The sequence below is a fragment of the Triturus cristatus genome, chromosome 10 (assembly GCF_964204655.1).
Source record: "Triturus cristatus chromosome 10, aTriCri1.1, whole genome shotgun sequence".
Classification (NCBI taxonomy): Eukaryota; Metazoa; Chordata; class Amphibia; order Caudata; family Salamandridae; genus Triturus; species Triturus cristatus.
Window position 1 is genome coordinate 539,062,359 of NC_140593.1, and position 9,313 is coordinate 539,071,671.

Below are 9,313 nucleotides of genomic sequence, written 5' to 3' on the forward strand. Positions count from 1 at the left end.
GCCCTTCCTTAAGCTCCACACTTTCCACTATAAATATTTCATCGCTAAAAGTCTGCTGGTAACCCTTCGTGAAGACTCCTTTCAATTTTGAAATCCTTACGTGATCACCTTTGTATCGAAATTACGACCATACACATTTCTCCAAACAGTTAACGAATTACTAGGTGTCACATCTTCGGGGGCCCTTTTGATGGTCCTATGATAACTGGCATTATATACAGCTAAGAAAGCCTGCAGGACATCCACGTATCTGTAGGTGTTGTGGGCCGTAAAATACCTCCACATCTTAGACTTTAAGGTTCTGTTAAACCGTTCTACAACAGCTGCTTTTACCTCCGTGTGTGTTACAAAATGTTGAACATTGTGTTGCTTTAATAATTTCTGAAATGCCTTGTTTAAGAATTCTTTTACGGCGTCTGTTTGTAGTTTTTGAGGAATACGCCCCTTATCGAAGATGGCTTTAAAAGCGGCTGTGACGCTAGCCCCACTTTTATCACGCAACGCCTCTGCGTAGGCGTACTTGGACAACACATCTATGGCGGTTAATATATAACAAGATCCGTTGTTATGTTTTGCTATATCTTGTAGACTTATTATGTCCGCTTGCCATTGATAATCTATTTGCGCATTAACGATTGTTGGACGTCTCTTAAAATGTCTTCTGGCCGGTTTATGGAGTGAATACGCCTCCTCGCCTGATAACCAAGTCTTCACAGCTTCTCTGCTTACCGACTCCTTTTCATCCACAGCCCTTCTGTATAGAGCTTCGGCGCTCCCCAAGCTACCAACTCCCCTAGTATCGTAATAAAGTTTTCTTAACACGCTTGTTGAATGACGCTTGTTTTGTGTAAGAACATTTTATTAAAAAATAAAAACTATTAGCAAAATCATAGACATTGGTTTCATATCTTTTCACATTCTGCATAGTACGACTTAACACAGCGTCACCCTTTTGGGTTTAACATTCTACTAGTTTATTCTAAATACACGCTATCATGTAACGTTACATAAGAACCTGCTTAAAACAGTCTTCGGTGGGCCAAAGACCCTGCTTGTCTATTTGTTTTATACACATTACACATACGCCTTGCTATGAGTCTTTCTATCATCCTTCTATTGAAAGCAGTGTCCAGTCCCTGCATAACGGTTAGTTTTGAGCTCGGGTCTAAGGCGTATCGGATCTCATTGAGTGCCCCTATCAAGATCATCAACATATCGGGGTGGACATATTTCTTTTTATTGTACAAACCATACACAACCCTTAGCAGTTTATATACCTTGTAAGGGTCTAGCAAAGTACAAATATAACGTATTGTTCTTGTTCTGTATGATTCACACAAGCATTCGTGCGCCGCCTGCTGAGGATCTTTGATTTGATGACCTTGACAAAGGCTGTAATAGTCCCGTTTGACACAATTTAGTACCACCGACGCGGCGAAAGCCTAAACTGCCTGTCGGGCGTCATCGGGCAATCCTGGCTCTTCCTTTTCACACACGTCAGAGCCGCATACACACTTATCGCAGCCCTCACGGTTTTGACATATGGAACTTTCAGTTTGTTTTGAACTCCACAGACAATTGAAAATTACATTGTTTGCTTTTGCAGGTCGCCACCCTGACACATGCCTCCACTCTGTAGCAGACCTTTTTGGGGCCTCTCTCTAGGTTCAAAAGACGAGAGAATGACAATACGTTAGTTGAAGAAATAACATACATCATTTTTGTAACTATCTGCTCATAACATTTTCCTACTAACCTCTGCATTTTCACAGCCCTCTGCGGCTGCTCTGAAATCTTGAGAGTCGCTAATGTCCTGCGAGGCCCCATCATCTTCGACGCTTGTCCCAGGCTGTTGCAGACCTTCCTTCTCTGCAGCCGTATTCTCCTGAAGGTCCATGTCTTTATAGACGGCTGTGTTAGGGGGTTCTACAGCCTCTTTACCATAGTGCATTATGAAGTATGTGCATCCAGAGGGTTTTGCTCTCTAGGGGTCAAAAGAAGACAGAATGACAATACGTTAGTTGAAGAAATAAAATACATCATTTTTGTAACTACCTGTTCATAACATTTTCCTACTAACCTCTGCATTATCACAGCCCTCTGCTGCGGCTCTGAAATCTTGAGAGTCGTTAATGTCCTGCGAGGCCCCAACATCTTCGACGCTTGTCCCAGGCTGTTGCAGACCGTCCTTCTCAGCAGCCGTATTCTCCTGAAGGTCCATGTCTTCACAGACGGGTGTGTTAGGAGGTGCTACAACTTCTTCAACGTCCTCCATGTCCACTGAGCTGAGGCCAGCAAGCACACTGTCACTACACGATCCCTCACTTTCGCTGCTGTCGCACTTAACCGGGACCATCCGTAATCCTTGAGCCTAAGTTCTTCCATAGGCCTACACAGGCCGGTGCCAAAACCAGTAACGTCGCAGCCCATATCCCGAGGTGTTTCTTGTTGAGCATTCTCGTCCATTACCAGAGGTGTTAAGCTGCAGTAATATCTATTGATAAGGGTCTGGGAGCCATCCACCCCGGTGCTTTTCACGAACGGGTTGTATCTCTTCATTTTGGCTGTGGGTCCCTTTTCGTATTCAAACGTCTGCTTGCTGTACACGGCTCTTGCCACATGCTTATATGTATTCTAAGAAGCCACAACCCCTAAAAGAGGCGTACACCTCTACAACACAACACGGTCACGTGGCCTGAGGACTGCCCCCGCAGCTGTCTGCAAACCCCCCAGCCATGTCTATTTTTGCTGGCAGGCCTGTCAAATTTAAGGCCAGAAGTTTAAGACTAGACCTGTCAAATTTAAGACTAGACCTGTCAAATTTAAGACTAGATCTGTCAAATTTAAGACCAGCGTTTACGACCAGACCTGTCACTTTTGCGGCCAGGAAAGTTTGATGGAAGCTATACCTACTTACTACTTACTCCTTTACACAATTTGCATCAGCACTAACTTTTGAGTCATCAAAGTCTATCATGAATACACCAGACAATTTTTTCACTCGTGACAAAGCAACATATGCCATACCTTCTTTAAACACACTAGATCCAATGTTTACAAAAGCACTATCTACAGTTAATCCTTGAGATTTGTGAATAGTTACAGCATATGCTAGTGAAAACGGAAACTGCTTCCTACGTACATATAAGTCTTTCACAAACAAAAAACGAACTGAACAACGACTAATGTCTTTAACCTCTTCAATCTGATCAAATTTTATTTTTAAAAATTCAATTCCATCTTTTTTCTGGTAGTTAACAAAACCCACAACTTTACCCATAGCTCCATTCACTAAACCTTTTTCTACATTCAAATTACGTCTTAAAATTACTCGACAGTTCATACATACATAAAGATTCTTTTCTAAACCAGCTGTTTTCGATGTTTTTCTCTAGAGAATCCAATTTAGTTTTCAATTTGCCTGTCAATGTAATAGTTATTCATTCATGCTGTATTTTATCCACGGCTTCCATTTTCATAATCTCTTCATTTTCCAATTTCAAAAGTTCTTAATTGAATAGAGAGCATTCATGTAGTGTCGGCATTAAGCAGATTACAGTATTTTTTTCTGCAATTTCCTTGTATATTTTCTCTGGAACTATTTGTTCTGTTGGAAACAAATTACAGAGCAATCGACTCTGTAAAGCTTTTCTGCCATTTTCTGTGAGTAGTCCAATTCTGATATCTTTGAGAATACTTGCATAATCATCATCATTTGCTGGCCGCATATTGGTAATATGTTCTTTGTACTCAAAGTATGACCAAATATTCACATTACCTATACTTCCTAACGACTTTTTCGTGTCTTCATGTGTAACAGTATTAAATACTGGTTGTCCTTTAACTGGAGTGAGCTGCAGTAGATCCCCAAAAACTATAACATGTTTTCCTCCAAATAACACGTCATAGTCTGTCTTTAGAATTTACTGCATTCTTAAATGCACAAAGACAAGCATTAAGTTTGATGCCATGCTTACCTCATCAATAAGGAGAACTTTCATTTTCTTCAACAGTCTTGAAACTTCAAAACATGCTTCTCCTGTTAGCTTGTGGTATTCTATTTTGTTCTCATGCTCTACTGGTAACATTAGCAAACGATGTAAGGTAATTCCTTTTATGTTATATGCTGCTAACCCAGTTGGAGCAGTAACAACACAAGACAAAGGTGAATCAGTTTTTTTCTGTAGGTAGCTTCTAATTACTTTAATTAAGAAACTTTTTCCAGTTCCAGCTTGTCCACTCGCATACATTCTGATTGGTTCAAATGTTGTGCATGAGCACTCTTTATTTTCATGTAGTAATCCATGATCAATTTGTTTTGTGACTTCTTCATAAATTTGTTGTTGTTCATCATTCAGTTGTTGTTCCAAATTTGGAAAGTCTATTAAATCTTCCTGAGCTTGATTCATAGCTGTTTCCACTTCAGTCATGGCTATTGCAGCTTCATTTTCTACGATTGGTTGTCCTAGGGGATCTTGACTGAGCGTACCAGAACTTTGACTGTCATGAGAACTGTCTCTAGCTACTTCAGCTGCAATTGTAGCTTCTTGTTCAATTTCTTCATTTAACATTTGTACATAATTTGAGAAAGTACTGCATTCTATGTTATCTTTGCATGCATTAAAGGAATCTTCATAGCTCTGAAAATCTCCAAGTAATTCATCCTCTGAACGCCATGGTTTAAACAGCTGTAAAAGTGCTAAGTAGTAAAATTCCTTTTTGTCAGTAGTGTCGCAACTCCGCTTCCTGTGATTAATCAAACTTCCTTTTGTTTGTTTCACCAAACATCCTTCCTCACCAATGACTTTATATTTTCCATTGTTGATGTCTTCTGTGGCATTCCGTGTATAAATGTAGTTCTGCAGCACTTCATAGAGACACATGTACTCAAGATGATGACTTCTGTTTGGGTAATATGTGTCCAACATATTTGTTTTCAAAATGTCTGTAGTTTCTGGTTCGTTCTCTGCTAAATATTAAATTTCTCGAATAGATTTCAGTACCCGATTTCGCATTCCTGCAAGGCCTAAACTTACCCAAATTATTCTTCTGGATTTGGAGTACAGACTTGCAGATGATAACCTACCTGAGCATTCGTATGAGCCAATTTCTCGATGCGATAACATCTTTAAACTGAAACTGTATAGCTTTTTACTGACAGTCTTCTCGTGAGAAATCTCTTCCCACATTTCTTTCAATTCCGTTTTCTCAGATTTAGTGATGTAAGATGTCACATACCGAGCAACAGCAATAGAATTGTCAGCTACATACTGAATATCCATGTTAGCATTCCACATGGATAAAATGACTGGGTTGTAGTCATTTATATATTTTGACTCTTCTATTCTTCTTGGGTTGTAGGTTTTTTTCGTGGATTTTCTTGTAATGGTATGTCGCACAGCTGATATAAAACTGTCTACTCTTCCTTTTGAAAGAACAGGTCGTGGAAATCCAAATCGACATTTTGTGTACAATTTATCTTTACTCTTGTACTTTCGTCGACAGTATTTTCCACACCGATGACTTTGGAAACGTAAAACTTGCTCTTTTAAGTTTTTCTCTTCTGTGCTTTTAGGTATAGCACATGTTGCATATTCTTCAATGAAAGATAAAACTACATCATCAGAATCTGTTCCAAATTTTGGGGCATCCTTGATCCACAACAGCATATGAATATGAGGAGCACCTCTTGCTTGGTACTCTTTTCTCCAAAAGAAATCCACAACTTCTCCAAGAGGTGGATTTTTTTTATTGCAGATGAAGGACATCATAGCCTCAAATCTATGATTGAAATATCTGCAAACATTAACCGGATCCAATGAGCACAATTCTCCTGCTGTCTTGTATTGGATGTTTCCAATATTTGAATTTGCCTCTCGAAGAAAAACCAGTAAATCATCCCAAGCGTACTCAGCACAGCTTAGGGTAAGGAACCATGTAGGAGTTCCTAAATTCCGTAACATACATTTCAATTCTCCATGGCGTCGGTACCAATATTCATTAGATCCACGCTGACAAGCCATCAAATTAATCAATTGAGATTCCAAATCATCATCTCGCTGTTGCACTTTGTTCATAAAATCCTTTGCAGACACATTATGTAGATGTACTCCAGTTTTTAAAATGTGATTTACTGCATAAGATAGTGCAGACAAGTCACTTTCAAATAAAAGATGGAACAAATAAGGAATACTTTGACGAAATATTGGATCTTCTGCATATAATCTTGTAGTCCGATACTCAGAAGCAGAAATCTGTACTGGACGTTCATCATATCGTCCACCTTTTCCTGTAGGAAACAGCTGGGGAAAACAACGAGCTTCCAAGCTCTCCTCCCATACACTCACGGGAGTTCCTTTTGCTTTTTTCATCTGAAACAGATCAACAGTGTTTCCCATAACTTCTTTAGAATGAAGAGGATGTATGCTGAAATGTTCATAAATTTCTTCTTCTTTTGACTTATCCACTTTTTCAATTTGCCCAGTTGGTATTCCTGTGTCTGCTAGTAAAACTTCTTCATCTTCATCCATATAAATTGATACATAGTACTTATTATTTCTTTTCAAATATAAATTTGCTCTTTGTACTTTTCGTACATCTACTAGCTCCTGCCAAATTTTCTTATTCTTTGTAGGTACACCATTAACCAGAATAACTAATGGTTCAGTTTCCAAACTATCTGCATCAATTGTTTCAATATTTTTTTTCAAATCTAATGGCAAATAGACAACTCTTCCTTTTAAACCTCTTTGTAAATCTGAAGGAGGTAATTTACCTGTTTTGGGTTCCATATGAACTATAGTCTGAAACGGATGGACACATTGAATGAGTATAGACTCATACGTATTTAAATCACTAAGTTCTGCAGGAATATCAACCAATTCTAAATTATTATGTACAGCTCTAGCTGGCATTTTATTTTCTTCTAACTTGTTATAACAGTATTTACAAATACGCCGATCTTCACCCAAATCAAAACAATTTTCCAGAAACAAATCTGTAGCAAAATCCTTCCACTCATAATTATTTTCTTTTTCACTTTTTTTTATAGAGATCAACATTCCTTGTTTGAGTTTTATAATGGCTTCTCCGGCAACAAATACAAGTAATATTTGGCCTTTCATTAGAGATGATAGTAAATTTTGTCATTTGATCTTCAAATGTTTTACTAACAGTGGGTTCTACATTCTCTTCCACATTTTCTTCAATAACTGTGTCATTTCCTGCACTTTCTTGCTCTGGACCAAAGTAACAAAACTCAATATCCTCACAAACCTTCTTCACATCTGATACAGATCCACGGAACAGAGCACAATTTAACTCATGTAACTTTAGTGCTGGACTTTTAGCAAAATACAATCTTCTCACAAACTTTCTCATTTCAGTATGATGAACTGCCAGCATCCTAAAATGGTGAAAAACACTTTGACAAACTTTCCTAGAAAGACAAGCCAGAGAATGTCCTTGCAAAGTAGTATTCTTTCTCACTCTGCATGGATCTAGTCTTTGAAGCACCTTAATCTTCTGTTTAACACTTTTTTACTATATTCTCTTAGAAAGTCACGTAATTTATCAATAGATTCTGGTCGTACAGTACAAATACTACTACAATTCCAAGTGTACACTGGGGCTTTAGGAAGTTTCCCCATAAAATCATCAGCTAACACTTCTTCCTCATTTCTTGGAACCATTTTCTCCTTTTCCATTACACAACCATCCTTAACTTCATAAGCTCGACCACTGGTGTCAACTGCATGCAGCAAACTATTACTTTGAAGATAACTCTCTTCATTAAAAAATGGTTCAGTACTTGAACTATGCTTCCATTCTCCTAAGAACACTTTACAAAAGTTATTTTTTTCACTACTCTTTTCCTTTTGCTTTTTGACTTCATTACATTGACTATTTTATCTAATGTACGGATCCTGTTCAAAATTAAAATGAATAGTTTTCTTTTTAATTCCAAAGCCTTTGCAACAATTGATTCAATATGTTTCTTTTCTTATAACATTTTGCTTTCTTCCTATATTTTTTCACATCCTTCAGCAAATTGAACATCACTCTTCTCTGAAACATTTTTCTGCAAATGTTTTGAAATTCTGTTTTTCTTTTAAAGTCATTCTTTCTTGCTTCTGATTGTACATTAGCATTTACTATTTTCTGTCTATTGTCTTGTTGTTTTCTACTTGAAACACTATTTGCAGTGGATATATTTTTAAATTTTTTTCTATGTTTGAAGATATTTTAAAAAAATCCTTACTCTGCTTACCAGAAGACTTTTTCTTTTTTCTAACATGAGGTTCTTCAACTAATTTGTGTTGTCCAGTTGTCTTCAAATTTAGGTGTTTTTGCTGTTCTTTTCTCTTTCTTGATTTTATAGGCATGTTTAATTTATTTCAGTGCTGGTCACCAATACCTAAAAGAAACTAAAAAAAAAATACCTTTATGAAATTTAAATATTACTATATTTTATTTGAGCTTTTCAAATCCTATCATATGAGCTGCCCCTTTCCTACGAGTGCAAGTCTTACAGAACAAGAGCAACACAAATTAAATCTCTGACAACAATTCCTGTGTGCACACAGACTCATGATGTGATTATAGGCAGAGAACGATATTTGATTGGCAATTTCAAAGCACATTTACTACTGTGGTAGAGCAAGTGATAATTACTGTAACAGCCGGACACATTTTCCTTATAGTTTAGAAAGGCAGAAAAGAGCACATGTCCTAACAGCTACTTGAGACCATGAGCATGTGGAACCTGGGTGAGTGATTAGACTACAGCAAAGGAAATGAGCCTTGGTGATGTTGAATGTGTTAGCGTTACACACTGCTATCTGAAATACCACACAGTGCTGATTAGTAAGCATGGGAGTGCAGGAGAAGCACCTGGCTGTGTGCTAAGACTGTGTTTCTGGAGACTGTGTATTGTCAGGTGCAAGAGAGATCTGCATGGACACTTGCACAACTGCATGAAGACTGCATACATGTATGTAAGAGCACATGTGGTAAGGGTTAATTGGGCTGTTGAACATGTAGGAACTACTTCACCCATTGCAGGAGTGGAAGGAAAATCTACCCCGTTGTTTTCAAATGTGTTAGCATTTGCCTCGCATCTGTGAGATAGTGATTTCTGCTGAATGCTAACCATCACAGTTCAAGAAAACAAGCTGCCCCTTTCCCACGAGTGCAAGTCTTACAGAACAAGAGCAACACGAATTAAATCTCTGACAACAATTCCTGTGTGCACAAAGACTCATGGTGTGATTCTAGGCACAAAACAGTATTCCTGGGTGATACCAGTACACCT